Genomic DNA, 16984 nt, shown 5'->3' with positions numbered 1-16984 from the left:
GCCAAGGAGACTGACAGATGAATTCCCCCAATCACATGACACCTCTCTACTACTCCTCCCGCCCCTCTCTGTCACTGCCCCAATTCTCTGCTGTGAATCCCTATACCCAAGAACCAACCTGGCAACCTGCATTGCAGGAGAGATCCCTGAGAGAGACAGAGTCACAGAGCCCTAATTAAGAACAAAATAATACTTTAACTAAGTAGTTGAATATAAGTATAGAAGCCACACCAGACAGCACACACACCTTGCCCATCATCTCACTCTTGCCAGAGGGCTAAGAGTTTGTTTCTGATAACATTGGTGAGTTGCTATAAACTTTGTGTTAACTACCTTAGCAGCTAAAGCAGCCATGATGTTAGCCATGATAGCAGCTAATAGGCTAAGTTACCATGCAATGCCAATGCAGAGTTAGCAGAAATGTTTGGCTAATGCTAGCATTGTTGTTTCAAGTTAACCTACCTGGTTAATTATGTGAGATATATTTGGCACTCTAAATGGAACAGAGTTATTTCATGTCACCACTGTAGATGGCTGTGTGTTGCTTTTATTTCATGTTTGTACATTTTGTCATAATTTAGCTTTTGATAAAATGGGTTTCTAAGTAAGGTTATTTTCTACACCTTTCATTCCTAGCTGAGTGTGTGCTGGGTGTAGCTGCCCTCTGTCTGCACCACCATTCCAGGTGGTTAGAGGAGCACTTTATTTGGATGTCATTGGTGAGAAAAGCACTTTATTACAATGCATCTTATTTTATTTCACGATGAGAATGTATTTTATAAGAAGTGTGTTGTACTACTGGAAAGAGATAGTATTTTATTTTTGATTGATTGAAAGACACTATTGTGAAATGCTGTTAAGAAATACTGTTAATTATAGTTTTTTATGTGGTCCTGTATGCTTGTCATACAGGTCAGGTTTGTTGGATGAGGCCAGAGTTTAGGTCTACCAAGGATGGCGAGCTACCAACCCAGGATCGAATGCATGTGAAGACCATCTTTTGAATTTCCTTGGAGACCCACTCTGCACTAATTCTGTGGTTCTACCAGTGTGGTAGGACAGAACTGCTCAAAACACAGAACTGAACTGAGCACAACACACTGATCTGCACAACATCCATCCCATAATACTGCACTCCACAGTGTAGTTGGACTGTCAGTGGACTCCCTCACATACAGTACACACCTCTGTGATTCATGGTGGGGTTATTGACAGTGGAGTGATGTATATCATTGTGTGTTGATCTGAATCTAATTGTAAAGTCATACTGTGTTGGGTATTAGAGTTCATGGATCCATAGTTCATCATATTCATACTTACCATATAGTTAAAAAGGATATTAACAATTAAAAAGATAAATACAGTTGAAAAGGATATCTACAGTTAAAACGATATTAACTAAAACAGATACTTACCAGGGTGCACCCGTAGATCATAACCCATAGATTAAAACCCATAGATCTGAAGCCTAAACTTAAAGGGTATTTTCACCCAAAATATTCCAAGGGTTTAACAAAGGTGAAATGTACAGTGATTTCATCACTAAGGTCAAGAGGTGACTACAAGTTACATTTGCCACTGTTATTGAGCTCATTGTCCATTCTATCTCTGTTGTATGTGTGTAGCTTTGGTACCATTCCCTTTATTTCTGTTTTCCTAAATACAAGCCGGCCCTTCTTTATTATATCATACATACCTGTCTGGTCTCATCATTATTTACTCTTAACACTTGCATGACTAAGGTTTCATTATCCCCCACACTGCCTGAAAAACGATAATTTTGATCCCCAAATCAGGCTATCCTATTGGCCACTGTCTCCCCTCTGTGCTCCAGACTAGTTCACACTTTCTCCCCCAAACAGTGGGGGGTTCCATTGTCTTCTAAATAGCTATTACAGTGAGCCCACATAATGTTGTTGTTGTAGGCAGGCAGAAACATTATAAAATAGTAATCTAGTATATATATATATATATAAAATAGTATTATAAAATGTAATGGTAACTGCAGATTCTGTATGTAAAATCTTTATAAAAAAAAGCGTATAAAACAGCGCAATCTGTAGCGTCACATTAAACTCTTCAGTGAAACATGGAGCCTATATGAACGCTAAAGCCACTGTCTAATTACGTGACTATCTCCATTGTCCAAAACACATGGATATCTCTTGACAAACCAATATTATATTATATAATATTCACATAATTGTCTGAGCGTAAAGCTCTCATTCTATCAGCTGTCCACGCTGACAGAAGCGTCTCCTCTCGTGTCCCTCTCTGTCCCTCTCCTCTCCCTTCAGCGCAGTGAAATGGGTTGCCAAATTTTGAGAGAGAAATAAGCAGGCAGGTCTATGAAAATGTTACTGCATACGTTGTGCCCTGAGAAAACAGTGAGACATGAAGCAGTAGGCTAGTGTGTATTTCTGTCTGTCATGTCATCATGATTTGTGATTTGTGTATGTGGGGATCTCATTTTTACTTCCATGTACTGTTTTTCTGTGTTTTTTGTCTTACTAAATAAAGTACATTAATCAATTAATAATAATTTAATTTAACTAATTTAATAAGACTGTCAAAACTAGAAGCATGTTGTATTTTCTAAGAATTTTGCAATGGTGCCATTTCATTTGTTTTTTATTCATTATTTTCAGTGCTTGTTTCTAAAGTGACTTTACAATGACTGAATTCGAAAAGAGTAAAAGTACAAGATTTGCCGCTGAGCTGTAGTGGAGTAGAAAAGTATTACCATTATAATGTAATTATATATATATATATATATATATATATATATATATATATATATATATATATATATATATATATATATATATATATATATATATATATATAATAATAACAATAATAATAGAAAGACGTGAAAAACAAGCCCAAAGTCGCTTATAATAAGCAGACATGGTAACATAGACTTGTTGCGCAGCAGCGAGTCTGCTGTCTACGGGCCACTCTGCGGGGGGTCTCGAGGTGTGAACTACTCTTCCATGGGGGAGAGAGGGGGAGAGCGGTCAATTTTGCCGAAATATAACGGCATATGGTATATATTTCATATTTATAATAAGTTTCAGAAAGAAAAAAAAAACAGATGATTTGAAACAAATATTTAGGAAAAGTCATGAAAGGGGAACTTTCTCAGAGCTTCATGAGAGAAGATAATCCACTTTAAATTCTCAAAATCTATCATATTGATGGCTTAGTCATGCAAGTGTTAAATGCTCCAGTAGTCGAACCTTACAGATCACTAGTCCAGGATTAATGCCTTATATGGTAGTGGTTGAAGTCCATTATATACAAAGGTGTTACACGTGTTACACCATGATATTTTCTCATATATCATACTGTGTTACTGTTTGGAGCCAGGCTTCACAGTCAATAATAAAACCAATCACATCACTTTATAAACAAGCACTGAAAATAATGGATACAAAACGAATGAAATGGCACCATTGCACAATTCTTAGAAAATACAACATGCTTAGTTTTGACAGTTTTATTAAATTCTCCCTCATCGAATTCAGTCATCGTACCCAGTAAAGTTGCCTCCAAGCGCACGGCAAAGCAAGGCACCACTAAGCAGCACCAGATTGATGAAAAGCTCAGATGCAACTCTGACCATCTACCAAAGCAAACCCCAAAAAAAGTTTGCATCTTGAGCACCATGCACCCTACCATCGTGATTGGTACAGACCCCAAGAAAAAGCCAGAGTCTGTAACCGATTACAACAAGTCCAAGTGGGGAGTGGACATTTTGGATCAGATGGCACGCAACTACACAGTGAAAGTTGCCACCAGCCGCTGGCCAGTGGCTGTCTTTTACAACATGCTGGACCTGGCTGCCATCAATGCCTATGTGCTGTTCAAACAGTGTGATAGAGTCATTTTGGTCTCTTATCTGAATTATCATAATGTGTCTAGGGTCCTTAACCTGGTTAAAATGTCCTATTAATTATGGTCTCATAATGGGCCTGTAATACCTCAGTCATGTTAAAAGTACCCTGTACTCTCTACTAGCAGTCTCTCTGTCTGCAAACCAAGGCCATGTAGCTGCAGCTGCCGTAGTGGCTATCTCCAGAATGTTCCCAATCAGTTAAAACATGTCTTGTCAACGCTTTGCGCTTTAATGTCAAATGGTGTGATCTAATGTCCTAATGACCTGTATCTCTATACATGACCTATATCTCTGTATGACCTGACATCGTCACTAATTTACTCTGTCAGCTGTCACCCTGTCACAGATAAACCTGCCACATGTCCTATAATATCGAAGGGATAACTTGTTTATGGAACCATAAGATGTATACAAGGATACCATAAGATGAACAACAACTTATTATGAAGACAGCAGGCGCCGTCCATCCTGATGACTTCCTTCTACGTATGAGGGTCTTACAACCAATCAGAAGAATACACCTATATCTGATGCCATGGATGTCCAACTCTGTATAAATAACATTGTCTGTTGTTAAAACTTCAGTGTGATTATTATTCTTGTCTGTAACTTGTACTGTCTCTGTGTACACGCTCGGGCAATACAGACTGATCAATTTTGACTTACCAGGAGGTGTCTGACTATCATTTCTTTGGGTGTTGACTGGACGGGTATTGGGGGTCTTAGTACCAAACCATCTTTTTACATATTATTATAAAGTTAATTCCTTATCAGCTTTATCACAGTGCATGGGCAAACCACGGCTCACCAGCAGTGTTACTTTTGACAGCAAATTCTGATTTAGTCTTAGTCTTAGTCTTTTGAATAACACGGCATTTAGTCTTAGTCCCATTTTAGTCTTCTGAAATAGTTTTAGTCTAGTCGACTAAATATAAAAATATTTTAGTCTTAAGGTGGACATACACTACGAGATAATCGGGCTAAAAAACAACCCTCACGAGTATCGGGGGGGCGTGTCTACCCCAGCCTAGATCGGGGGCGAAACTCGGGCATAAACATCGTCTAGTGTGAGGGTTCAAAGATCCAATCTGAACCCTCCCGAGTTGCTCACAAGACGATCGGTGCCACTCCGATCACGTTCAAAATAGTTTGATATTTCGAGTGAAAACCCCTCCCCTCGGGTGAAGCCCCCCTCCCCCCTTTTTTGTCATCGTCAAAATCATTTTCAAAAATGTTTGATATTTATCTGGATCGCTACTGTATGGAACACCTGGCGCGGGTCGGACCGAGAGAAATACGCAATGCCACACACACACACACACACACACACACACACACACACACACACACGTTGTTTATGTAGGATGGACAATCATGTGCAGCTGCGGTGGATCCATGTTTTATATTAAAATACATTATTTTGATAATGATTTTATTATTTTCATTTTAAAATATGGACTGACATAGAGAATATATCCCCACCTGAAAGATGCTTATTAAACTTTATAACTTGCCTGGTACCATGCATGCTTCATCTTGCCGTCTAAAATTATATTCCTTGGCTTGCAAACAGCCAAAACGTGTGTAGCCGATGAAACACAACGGCTTTGCATTGATGACACCAGGTATAAGAAACTCATGAGTGCACTGGCCAATACAAACTAATAGGCGAGTGCGCTCTGCATGGTGCGCAATTTCCGAACGCACTGCTGCTGTCCAATGTGTCCAAATTCATCTTTAAATGCCCTGTTTTCAGCACTGTCACATATCTGTTACACATATCTTTTATACTCTTTATACCAGGGGTCTTCAACGTTTTCAGGCCAAGGACCCCCTAGCTGAGAGAGACGAAGCAGGGACCCCCTCTATATTGTATAAATTGTGTTTCAGATTAAACTTTTTTTGTTTACTTGGTCTGCTCTTTTTTCCCCTCTACACCTATATATCTCTTTGCCAAAAATAGCCGATCTACACAACGCAAGGCGTTGTGAGCTTGTAGATCTGCTATTTTTGGCTAAAGTTCTCCTCAGAAAAGGGATGCCAGGGTTCAAGTGGTTAAGGTAAAAAAAAAGTAAAGATAACACACAAAGATTTGGCGGACCCCCTGTAGTAACTCTGAGGACCCCCTAGGGGTCCCGGACCCCCTGTTGAAGACCCCTGCTTTATACTTTTGGATGGTGTCATTTCTCTTGTTAACTAGCAGATTAATGTTTAGCGATCTCAAGCAGTCTGTCTCTCTCAAGTAGCAGCTGCAATCCATCCAGTAACGACCAATTTATGCTTCGACGTACAACGGTCAGTGCATGGTGGTGGGAAAAGTACTCAGATATTTTACCTAAGTAAAAGTATCAATACTCGGTTACAAATAAAAGTCCGGAATTCAAAATTGAGTAAAAGCACAAAAGTATTAGTATCAAAATGTACTTAAAGTACCAAAAGTAAAAGTACTAATGTTTGAAAATAGCAGATCTACAAGATCACAATGTGTTGCGATGAGATGCATTGTGAGCTTGTAGATCGGCTATTTTCAAATAGCCTATGTAGGCCTATAAAATAGGGCTAAAGTGGTTAATGTCTGTTTTATAATATAATAATTGATAATAGCAAAGTAACTAGTAACTAAAGTTTTCAAATGATTGTAGTGGAGTAAAAGTACAATATTTGCCGTTGGGGTGTAGAAGTAGCCTAATACAATAGTACTGAAAATTGGCAATACTCCAGTAAAGTAAAAATACCTAAAAATTGTACTTGAGTGCAGTACTTGAGTACATGTACTTTGTTACTTTATGACAACGGTGTTGCGCCCCGAATAGGCCTATATTCAATCTGCGCTGCAGTGTGAGCTTGTGGATTTGCAAAGCGATCCTGATGAATCATGCTTAATAATGTGACGTTGTAGCCTACGTCTGGCATTGCGGGGTATAATGAGAATAAAAGTAAAATCATTCAAATTATTGAATGATTATAATGAGGACGGTAGGCTTTGCTACATGGTCAGTCTTGGAGGGGGGGGGGGGACCGCTCGTTTACGGTTTATTATGCCACCTAATAGCTTACATTTTGATTCATTCTCTGTGAGAGTAGGCTATCACAAATGTGTGCCAAATATAAGGCGTTCTGTCTTGACTCTTGGAGTTCCAGTACATTTTTTAACTATCCAATTAGCCTTTCATTATGTTCTGGCTCGCCATCTAATGCTTTAGAAAAAAAACTTTCATGTTGGTGCACCCTTCATAGTTCTTAAATCCATAAATTTAGCAAAATGTTGCAAGGGAAGTCTCTGTGCCAGCCAGGATTATTTTGTTCTTCGTCGCACAATGGTTTCGAGTGGTTAAAATGATTATGCGATATTAGCTGTAGAATACAACTCTCGTAGACTTATTTATGATTCTGACGTTTTCAATCTACGAGAGTTGTAGGGTTCACCCCCATGGACACAGGGGACTTTCTGCACTATGCCCCGTAGACACTCCAAACATGTACAAATTGAAAATAAAGGTGCTTACCCCCACGCAGAAAATGTTAACTATCGCTACGGGGTAGTAGTTTAATGTAATAATCCATATCTTTCAATAAAGAAGTGTTTAATGCCGTCTGTGGCTGATTCTGTCGGAAGTTCCCAAGGGGCGGTAGTGACGCGCCCATCTGGTGAAACACGGAATTACACTCAATGTAAACAGGAAGTAAGCGAGGGTGAAAAAATGGCATTCGGCCATAGACGGTATTAAAACACTTCTTTATTGAAAGATATGGATTATTACATTAAACTACTACCCCGTAGCAAGAGTTAACATTTGGAGCGTGGGAATAAGCACCTTTATTTTTAATTTGTACATGTTTGGAGTGTCTACGGGGTATAGTGCTGAACGTTCCTGTGTCCATGGGGGGTGAACCCTACAACTCTCGTAGATTGAAAACGTCATAATCATAAATACGTCTACGAGAGTTGTATTCTACAGCTAATGCGATATACAAGACCACAAGTAGCCTACCGCGAATGAGACGCGTTGTGAGCTTGTAGATCTGCTCTGACGCAGTGCACCGTGTGTGTGTGTGTGTGTGTGTGTGTGTGTGTGTGTGTGTGTGTGTGTGTGTGTGTATGTGTGTGTGTGTGTGTGTGTGTGCGCGCGTGCGCTGCGCTGCTCAGGAGCGCAGCTGGCTGTCGGAGAAAAACACTGAATTGAAAATGAATTGAAATGTGTAACTTTGTTTAATATCAAAATAATATAGGCTACTGATATAATCATTATAATTAATTAATTATTATTGCTGTTCGCAAGCCCGAGAATCTGGATAGAATCTTGTAGTGTGAGATGCCCTCGATTTTTTTAATCGTGTAGTGTGTGCATGTTTAAGATAATCTGATAAGAGAATCTTGAAAGATGATCTTGTAGTGTGTGATGATACCCGATTTAAAAATCGTTAATATTAAGATTATCTCGTAGTGTATGTCCACCTTTAGTCTTTTAGTCTTAGTCTTTTAGTCTTAAGGCGGTTACACACCGGCGAATATGCGAATATACGAATATACGCAAAATTCGGACTTGTTCCGAATAATTAAAAGACGCTTTTTTCGCTCCGCGAAACTGGTGTGGAAGCTTGCATTGACTTTATAAGGTTTAAAAAAAATACGTATTATTCGCATGAAAAAAATCGCCCCGGTGTGTAAGGACCTTTAGTCTTTTCATTTAGGCTTAGTCTTTTAGTCTAAGTCTTTGTCGTTTAGTCTTAGTCTTTTAGACTTATAGTCTTAGTCTTTTAGACTTTTAGTCTTAGTCTTTGTCGTTTAGTCTTAGTCTTTTAGACTTATAGTCTTAGTCTTTTAGACTTATAGTCTTAGTCTTTGTCGTTTAGTCTTAGTCTTACAGACTTTTAGTCATTGTCAAATACATTTTAGGTTTGAATGTGCAATACATTACAGATGTATAGTTGTAATATGAAACATGTATTGTTTTATTTTTAGTATCAAATGACAAGAAATAAGTACATGACCCAATTGATCTCAGATAAAATGAATATAAGGCCTGCTCTCCCTGAAAAGATATGCAGTCAGTGCATAAACCTGAGCATCCAATCCATTTGGCTATGGCCTGCACCTGTGCACCTGTGCAGAAATCCAAACTAGCCGACCTACAAGCTCACAAGGCATTGCAGTGCGACGTGTTGTGAGCTTGTAGATCTGCTATTTTCATGAAACAACATGTCGGACTTTGGCGTTGATTTTAGCTTTCAGTTTTGATGCTTGGAATGGTTAGCATCATTTTAATCACAATGCCTGTACCTTTAAAATGGTATATAGATTGACTATGTAGGTGACACACACGCTAGTGTAGACGTGTTTGATTGTCTAAAGAAATACAAAAAGACGGCGATCCACAACACACACGTCAACAACTAGTGTTGCCCTGTATGCTTATTATAAGCGACCTCGTTTTCTGTAAAGTTGCTTGTGAATATTAGTAGTTGCTTTTTATTTGTTGTGAGCTTGACAGCTTGTAGATCGGCTATTTCCAAATAGTCTATTTTCAAATAGCCGTTGCGTATAGGTTTAAAGTGCTCATGTAGCCTAATAGTCACCTAGTTCTTTGGGATTGTTTTCATTGACCTGGGTCTATTCCACGAAACCTGGATTAGGGATAAACCGGGTTTAATCGACTATCCTGGCTTAAATTATCCAGGAATCGGTTTCACGAAAGCTGAGTTAGCTCGGCAGATTAACTTAGCCAGTAAACCTGGATATGTTTATCCATGATCCTGTTTCACAAAAGAAAATTGAAGCAATCCTGCCTTAGTTACCATGGCAATTTAGCTGTGAAGTTAGCCTGGTCCGGACCAGGCTAACAGCCAAGCTTTATTAATCCAGTGCCTTGTTCTTCAACTTTTGTGAAATAGCTGCTAGTCCAATGACTCCAATCGTAAACCAATGACTTTTTCCAGAGTTAATTCAACACCTATGTTTGTATATGGACTCATTTTAATGACCCTGCATTCAAATAAAATAAAATAAATACAATATAAGATATAATCAATTTAATTATATTACTGAAATAGTGTGTTTTTCCACACTTATTCAATTCTTATGCGAAAATCGAAGATCTACAAGCCCGAAATGTTTTTGTCTTATGGCGGCCGGGGGTCCCCGGCCCCCCATGGACCCCCGCCCCCGTGGACCCCCGTGTACCCCCGGCCCCCTGTGTACCTCCGGACCCCCGTGGACCCCCGGACCCCCATGGACCTCCGGACCCCCGGACCCCCATGGACCTCCGGCCCCATGGACCCCCGTATACCCCGGACCTCTGTTGGGGGTCAACGGGGGTCCGGGAGTACACGGGGGGCCGGGTACTCCCGGCCCCCCGTTGACCCCCGGCCGCCAAAAGCTTTTCACTTGTAGATCTTCGATTTTAGAAATTAGAAATTAGAAAATTATTCTAAGCGTTTATAATTATAATTCCAACATTCACTTCAACTCCAATATGTTTAAGCCTAACTGAATTATATATTTATGGATTTGTATATAAATTAATTGCATATTTAATAGTGCATTTAATTTGTCGGCAATACTTTGCCACGCTTTCTCCCTGGATCTATATTTATTGCGGCCGTGTTTCCTTTCTTGCTTATTATAAATTTTACTTCCTTGTATGATTCCATGAGCTGCTGCAGTGCTGCTGTTCAGCCACAGAGAAGAACGGCGCTCTGGTTTTGGGCTCCATGATTGGTCAAGTTCAAGGATTCTGCTATCGACTTTCATGGTCTTTTATAGGAATATGTGAACTCACATTCAGCCTGGTTTAACGATCCTGGCTCGACAAACCTCTCCTTCTCAGCCCGGCTTGGCGTTCGTGGAACTGAATAAACCAGGCTGAACAGCGCAGGCTTGTCAAACCTGGATTTGCCTTTCAAACCAGGATAATTTAATTCCGCTTTTGTGGAATAGACCCAGGTCGCTTATTTCTCTCTCAGTAATCTGGCAACAGTCATTGTTTACACCATCGAAGAAGAAAAATGCGGAAGTGATCCCCCAGCAAAAAAGACCCTATTTTATGATGTTAATGTAAGTCATTACAGCACCATAACGTGGTTAATAAATTCTCTTTTGGGATGCACAATACACTAAAATTACGGGAATAATAACGCGACTCGCGTCGATAACTAATGCGATAAAAAAATAAAAACTAAATACACTTTTTTTCTCCTCCTGTATCGTGTAACCCCGTGCGCCGGCTTGTTGTGATTTGTGTTGCGTTCCTGCAGCGTCCATGCTGGCCCTAATATGGTCTGCTTCCGGGTGGATCAACCTAACATAACAATGAGGATCGTTCTGATTGGATCCCTTCCCAACTAGTCCCACAAAAAGAGTAATTCTGATTGGATCTCTTCTCCATTCGTCCCGCCCTAACATTTTCGTCTCGTCTAATTCGTTTACTAACGTGTCCATTATATTTTCGTCTCACTCTTCGTCTTCACTGGATACGTTTCATTTAGTCTTCGTTTAGACTTAGTCTTTGAAAAAGCTTCGTTGACGAGTATTTTTCGTCTTAGTCTTACTCAACGAAATTAACACTGCTCACCAGGAGAGAGTTCCTAGAAGCGTTGGGATTACAGCTACGCAGGGAATACATGGTGGAAAGGGGCAGAGACCTGCCAGTACCACGCACACCTAGGCGCCAGCCGCGGCCCGCACTGCAGGTAATTGTCTCCGCAAGGCCGAAGGCATGGTGGAGAGTATGTTTTACCCTCCGTCCGTCCGTGTGTCCGTCCGGCTCCATATATGGATATATTGTGAACACCTAACATTGGTCAAGCTTCGCGTGACATCACAATATGTAATATAAATAGGTAAGACAGAATCAATCAGGAACAGTACTTTCCAGTACAAATTGACCTGGCTCCGAGGAGCACATTTACTAGTTTAATCATGTTTTTATAATCATGTAGTCACTAGTCCAAATGTCCAATATTTATTGTGCATTACAAATCATGTATTCACTCCCTCTCTTTCTCCCTCAGCCGACCACACCACAGCCGACCACACCACGAGCTGCAAAGAGAGCAGGCACTCCACAGACACCTGACACAGACACCCCGACAAAGAAGAGAAGGCAGCAGTGTCAGCTGGACAGATGTGGTGGAAACAAAACCACAGATGCCTGTCATAAATGTGACAAAAGGGCGTGTGGAACATGCGCTGGCGCTTTCTTTATGACATGTTATAAGTGTCTCTAAATGTTTCACAAGATAAAGAGAACATTTGTTGCGTTGAAGCTGCCACCCGGATAAATGTAGCAACAGAAACCAAATGCTTACATTCCATTGTTTTGCTTGTTTTTTATTTCACACTTGCTTTATATTCTGATGTAACCAGCATTGAAACAAAATAAACGTTGTTGAATTAAGACACTTTGTTGCTGTTATTTCTAACCTTTGATTGCCTTTCTACAAAACCATACTTGATAGACATGTCTTTGAAATTATTGTAATACATATTTTATTTCATGGCCTTGGAAATGGAAATGTATACTTTAGCTCTCATATAATAATATCTACTGAAAAACACACTGACACGCATATTGATTGATTAATGTACTTTATTTAGTAAGACACAAAAACAGAAAAACAGTACATGGAAGTAAAAATGAGACCCCCACATACACAAATCACAAATCATGACATAGACAGACAAAAATACACACTAGCCTACTGCCTCATGTCTCACTGTTTTCTCAGGGCACAACGCATGCAGTAACATTTTCATAGACGTGCCTGCTTATTTCTCTCTCAAAATTTGGCAACCCATTTTCATCTCTCACTTTCATTGCAAAGCGGTGGAAAAAAGATCAGATCTACAAGCACACAGCTTGTCACGCAGCAACTGTTTTGTGCTTGTAGATCAGATATTTTGCGCATGATTGGGCACATGTGGAAACATACCGACGTGTTCACGTGTTGCGCTGTTGTCAGCGACGTGGAAAGTGATGATAGAAGGAGACGCCTTATGCTTAGGCATAATAGGCAAATAATGTGAATAGTATTATTATGAATAATAATGGTTTGTCAAGAGATATCTATGTGTTTTGGACAATGGAGACAGTCACGTAATTAGACAGAGGCTTCATATAGGATATCCATGTTTCACTCAAGAGTTTAATGTACTGCTACAGATCGAGCTGTTTTATACGCTTTTTTTAAATAAAGATTTTACATACAGAATCTGCAGTTACCATTACAAGTTAGCCTATTTTATTATGTTTCTGCCTGCCTGCAACAACATATGTGAGTGATCTCACTGACTGAGCAGAGTGCAATTGAGATGTTAATAGCTATTTAGAAGACAATGGAACCCCCCACTGTGTGGGGGAGAAGGTGTGAGCTCGTCTGGAGCACAGAGGGGAGACAGTGACCAATAGAATAGCTGGAAAAACTGTCTTTTTGACCCCCCAAATCAGGCAGTATGTGGGATAATGAAACCCCAGTCATGCTAGTGTTAACGTGCACAGTGCACACAGTCCAATGAATGTATTTAGTTGGCGCTCTCTTCGCGGGTGATGTTGCATAACCAGATGTTGCGTTCATACAACTCGGAGGGAATAAATACCCATCAGCCGTGAGCCCTGTGACTAGTTAAACATGAATTGAATTGGCACCATTTCAGAGCCCAGGTTTTCTGGGGCACCACGTTCAATCTCCAAAGTTTGGAATCATAGTGGACATTTTTATGTTACAAGCTGTTAAGAACGCGTGAGTTGATGAAGCATTTTCATATTATGGAATATCGGATTTTCGACATGCTCTTGAATGTCTCCATAGCGGAATGACGTATGCTACGTAACCTGCGTAATCACGCAAGGCGAAAACGGAGGGAATTTGGACTGTAGATTGGATTTGAATGAAACGTTTTGAAAACAAACAACAGACCACCACGGACAAACTACAACGGTCGACTAAAACCTCTGAAGTATATTTCTGTGGTAAAGAGTGGGTATAAACAGCCTCCTGGGAAAAGGTTCTAGAAGAGAAGATCCAGTCCAAGGGTTCAGAGTCAGGCATCTTTTATTTCCGCCCAACAGGCTACTGCCATGTTAGGTCTAATCAGCAGCGCACATCATTCACATTGAAACACATTATTTATACACTGTCTACCTTCTGCAACAAGAGGAGGGGCTAGGTGGTTTAAGCCCAGCCCCCAATCCCTGTAGGCCTATCACACATACAATACATGAATATTGAGGAGTCGTGGCTCGAGTCCCCGCCCACAGCCTGGTATAACATTAGCATTGTCCTTACAGTGTAACAAACTTGTCTTATTTCCAATTATCAAACTTTACTTTTACACAAAGGCTTGTTTAGTATTTCTTGTTCAACATCTCGTAAGCTTTAGAATAAATCCACAAACTTTATACTTTCATGATTGCAAACAGCAGTTTAGGAATACAATAAGTCAAATAAAAACCAGCAGTTACTTTAAGACTAAACACTTCCCTTAACTGATGTTTCTCTTTGTTTACAACACAGGTCATAGTTATCAAGACTTTACTCATTTTAACTACAACATACGTTTTTACTCCGAATTAGTACTATCTTTAAAAGTAACTTTGTTTTAAGCCAGTGGCTCAACCGACCTATGTAGAATGCTCAAGGTATGCAAAATGAATCAGAGCTTGACACTTTGTCCCCCATGGGGCCGAGCCTCAAACGGTATGCATACAATAGAACAAAGGCTTCTCTTGTAGAGGTAAACACAAGTTTATTTTGTCAATCAATTCAAGGTGTTGTCTCTGTACCTTCCCGGACCCCTGTAACTGCTTACATTATGATCAAATGGCTCCAATCTTCACCTGCGAGTGTCAACACCTGAATTCTAAAGATTTACTTCTCTAAGGGCGCTTTCACACTCAGGTCCCGGGTGCGCATTCCAGACCGCTTGGCTAGTGTGAATGTAGCGAATCGACCCGCGAAACGGATCACCGTTCCGTTCCCGAAACCACCTCCGGAGGCAGTTTCGGATCCGGATCATGCGTTTTCGGGTACGGTACGCTGCAATGTGAAAGCAAGCGTACCATTAGACGGAAGTGGCCCGCTATTTGGAATAGGTGACGGTATATAAACTCGACAAAAACAGCCAACAAAAACACAGCTCTTCTAGCCGGTGCTACTGAATGAATGAAAACGCCCCAGAATGCATTGCGCACTTAAAGGGCTGGTGCATATTACTCTTAAGGTGGAACATAACAATTGAAATAATAATCAACTTATATGGGAGCCTTTCTAACAATTTTACTCATTCAATTCTGAACCGATTCTTAAAATTAAAAATTCTCTATTAACTGTGAAGGGCCTTCTTTCATGTCTATCAGTCATGAAACATTGGCGGGTCTCCATCGCGCATTTCAGGTGCGCGAGCAGCGCATATAGTATATCTTGTGGGTATCTTGTGGAGTTTCAGCTACTATGCATCCCAGAAATATATAGCTTATAAGGCTTTGTAATTTTAAATTTGTAAGTAAATATGGTAACTCATTTAGATGTAGGCCTACGTAGGTTTATAGTTTCCCAAGGACTAGTTTATCCCTTCTAAATAGCTTATGTGAGCATAATAAAGAATAGCAGAATAATACATTAAATTACTATCCAAAATACATTATAATGAGCATTATGAGGACCAGTTATATGAAGATAATATATAATATAATATTATAATGAGCATAATGAAGAATAGCAGAATAATTACTATCCAAAATAAATGAGAAGTTTCTTTTTATTAATTCTACAGTTTCACACACAAACGTGGGCTACAAAAACGAAACATCTCTGTGCTTTATTGTCATAAATTGCACTCTTCTACCATATGAATCTGTCATTCATAATTATTGATGTAATTCACATGTATGTCTGTATTTGTTTGTTTGTTGATGTGGGCAACGAGACCAAAGTTATTTTGGTCTCATTTTAGTTTGTTTAAATGTGTTTTCTTTATTGCCTGTCAGAATTAACTTACTTGTTAACTATGGTAGGCTATTCCCTTATGCTTAAAAAAAAACGTGTATCTTTTATTTGACCTTTTCTCCAATTGTAGCATAAAATAAGTAACTCATGTTTTGAAAAGTGCTATATAAATAAAGTTATTGTTTTATTATTATGTAGCCTACTTAAACCCTCTATTCTCAGTAAAAACGGACCTACTTTTCTTGGACGCTTTTATCTGTCAACACCAAATCTCTCTGTCAAAAATAGCAGATCTACAAGCTCACAACGCGTCGCGCGTTGTGAGCTTGTAGATTGGCTATTTTTGGCTTATGTTCCCCCCATGCTGGGGTTCATGTGGTTAATACTATTCATAATAATGTAATGGTGTTTTAATTTTGTCAAGGCACCTTGAAATAAAATATTAATATTATCCAGTGATATAAAAACATTAGCTAATGTTTTCATATCACTGGATAATATTAATATTTTATATTGCACGTGCATGATGTTTTCATGATGAGTAGTGTTATTCAGTTCTCACCGCAACTCCGCCCCCTTGCTTTCAACATATTTAAACGCATATTTGTGCGAGACCAGCACAAACATTGTCGCATAGTTGATGACGTCTGTGTCCACAGGGGAAACACTATGTGCATGCCGCCACCTGTAGGATCGGGGGTGTATATGCATGTGTTCTGTGGTGCGATAGGATCTATGCCCAATGTGAATGCAGGCCAGCATTCGAACTGGGAAACGTTTTCAATGAAAACGGATCCAGTGTGAAACCGCCCTAAAACAAGAAACAAAAGGTTTACCAGACAGCCTGTTCCATCTTCACCTGGGCTTCTATAACTTAAACAATGGCCGGAACTCTTGGAGTGTTTTGGAATGCAAATTGTTGATCGCATTACAGCCTGCCTAAACAGATGGGGGAGGTCCCCCAACCAACATTTAAATTCATTAGTGTGTCTTTACTTCAAGCAAGTTCTTCTTTCTCCTATCCTTAATTATATGTAAATACCATTTCATGTTTGAAACGATACTTCACCTCCAACTTGGTAAGTAAGACATGTGACCTGAGCCTCAACTGTAAAATTAACATGTAATGTTAGCTGACAT

At 39.7% G+C, this 16984-nt stretch overlaps 1 long non-coding RNA gene across 1 annotated transcript; it reads left to right on the top strand.

Moving 5' to 3' along the window:
• Positions 1–217: 217 nt before the first annotated feature.
• On the top strand, positions 218–1349 carry LOC308076662. Its single transcript, XR_013932306.1, has 3 exons — positions 218–303; positions 637–719; positions 913–1349. It is a non-coding gene; the product is annotated as an uncharacterized lncRNA (long non-coding RNA).
• The last annotated feature ends 15635 nt before the right edge of the window (positions 1350–16984 follow it).

Source organism: Gymnoscopelus braueri (assembly GCF_963280865.1).
Source record: "Gymnoscopelus braueri genome assembly, contig: SUPER_20_unloc_1, whole genome shotgun sequence".
Taxonomy (NCBI): Eukaryota; Metazoa; Chordata; class Actinopteri; order Myctophiformes; family Myctophidae; genus Gymnoscopelus; species Gymnoscopelus braueri.
This window is presented reverse-complemented; position numbering and strand designations above follow the sequence as displayed.